Source organism: Tamandua tetradactyla, chromosome 9 (genome assembly GCF_023851605.1).
Source record: "Tamandua tetradactyla isolate mTamTet1 chromosome 9, mTamTet1.pri, whole genome shotgun sequence".
Lineage (NCBI taxonomy): Eukaryota > Metazoa > Chordata > Mammalia > Pilosa > Myrmecophagidae > Tamandua > Tamandua tetradactyla.
Window position 1 is genome coordinate 15,468,422 of NC_135335.1, and position 2,200 is coordinate 15,470,621.

Here is a 2,200-nt window from a genome sequence, read left to right on the forward strand (position 1 = left end):
CCTTCTTATATATCATGCAATCCTTCTATAATTATTTATATTATTGCTGCAGCACTCATTCCAAGTATATTTTCAGAGATTATTTTTGAGAAGGATATCTTCTGATTCCTAGAATGGTTGATGATATTTATATGCACCATCAAATTTAAAAGGTAGTTAACCTGAATATATACAATTGTATACCTGCCATTCTCTGATTTTTTGCTTCCAGTACTGCTTTTGAGAATTCTAATGTGATTCTGATTATTACTCTTTTGTAGATCATCTGCTTTTCCTCTCTCGAAACTTTTAGAGAGGTTCTAAGCAGATGCTGAAGGGGATGCTTTCTTCTCTTTAATTCTTTAAGAACAGGAGGAAGATATGGAAGTGATAACACTTCTAGTGATCAGTTTCTTTTTTTTGTAACATCTGATCTTATTTATTTGTATCTCTTAGAGAGTCTTATTTTTGACTGAGGTAGAAGCTCTCAGAGAGGACGGCTTCCATTTTGGCAATCTGTTTCTGGTGTTTTTCTTTAGCCTCCTTCATTCTCTCAGCCAAAAGTTTAGCATATTCTGCAGCCTCTTCCTTATTTTTCTTAGTATGCTGTTTCTGTAAGACAATATATTTATATTGCAGGACAACAGTGGAGTAACAATGCTGAATCTTGGGTGCTTTGGTCCTAGGTTTCTTTTCTTCTTTGTTCTGGGGCTTTCTCACAACATACTGGCGGACATCATCTTCTTTAGAGAGATTGAAAAATTTGTGAATTCTGCAGGCTCTTTTTGGCCCCAGGTGATGAGGCACAGTAGTATCAATCAGCCCAGCAATTTCCTTCTCTCTCTCTCTCTTTTTTTTTTTTTAACAATAGCCAAGTTCAGAACTCTCAGATTGGCATCCACAATGCAACTCTAAACAGATTTGCACTTTCTTTATCCAATTCTCCTTGGTCTATAACAGGAATGCCCCTTACTCAGTGTTCTAGTTTGCTAGCTGCCAGAATGCAAGACACCAGAGATGGATTGGCTTTTAATAAAAGGGGATTTATTTCATTAGTTCTTCAGAGGAAAGGCAGCTAACTTTCATCTGAGGCTCTTTCTTACCTGTGGGAAGAAAGTGGGAAGGCTCAGGATAATCTCTGCTGGCCTTCTCTCCAGGCCTCTGGGTCCCAACAACTTTCCCCAGGGTAATTCCTTTCTGCATCTCCAAAGGCCTGGGCTGAGCTGCGAGTGCTGAGATAAGGTATGCCAAGCTGCTTGGCCTGCTACGCTGCTCTCTCTCATTTAAGCACCAGTCAATTAAGTCAAACATCATTCATTATAGCAGGCATGCCTCCTGACTGCAGATGTAAATCAGCAACAGATGAGGTTCACGTACCATTGGCTCATGTCCACAGCAACAGAACTAGGTGCCTTCACCTGGCCAAGTTGACAACAGAATCTAACTACCACACTCAGTAAAAGGTGGACATGGCCATGGGTCAAGTCACCCTGCTTCATGGGGAAACCTTGTTTGTCATTTCCACCACTAATTCAGACAACATAACACTTCCATTCTTTGCCCAGAGCATTAGCTGCAACTTCTGTGGCCATTTGCTTCTAATAAAAGGTAGAGTTTGAGTTAATCATCCACTTTAGTGAGCTTCTGGCTGTCAGTGACCGAGAAGGAGAGGTTCAACTTCATACTAAGGTGGCTGATTGGCCCCAAGGTGCTTCAAAAAAGAGCTAGTGATCAGTTTCTAATTGACAGGTGCTTTGCTATAACCAAAAAAGAATAAGAAAAATAAAAACTACATATAAAGGACAGAAACTCAAGGGCTGTGACTTGCTTTCCTTAGATGAAACAGAAGAGATTGATTTAAATGCTTTGACATTGCACTTCTCTTTGTATAAAGATTTAGGTAATTTCTGGACATACGTCTCACAGGACCCTTGGAGAGTTGAATAAGCTCAAATATTGATGAAAATATTTGGAATGAAACAACATGGAAAGAAAGCAGTGTAGCTTTCTAGCAAAGAAGAATTTTCTTTTACGATGCAGGGAGGGACATTTGCCAGATAATTTCATTATTATTTCTGTCAGCTGTCCCTTAGGTTGGGTAATTCTTTTTTATCTATATTCAAGGACTGTTTGTGGGGAAAGAAAAGCAGTGAAAATGATCATGTGTTGTTGGATCTAATAATATCTTTTTTTGCCATAACACTTAGATGATGGCAAAAGT

At 39.0% G+C, this 2,200-nt stretch overlaps 1 pseudogene; it reads right to left on the reverse strand.

The window, feature by feature from the left end:
* Positions 1-441: 441 nt before the first annotated feature.
* LOC143645537 (small ribosomal subunit protein eS6 pseudogene) lies at positions 442-1,662 on the reverse strand (annotated as a pseudogene).
* Between the last annotated feature and the right edge of the window lie 538 nt (positions 1,663-2,200).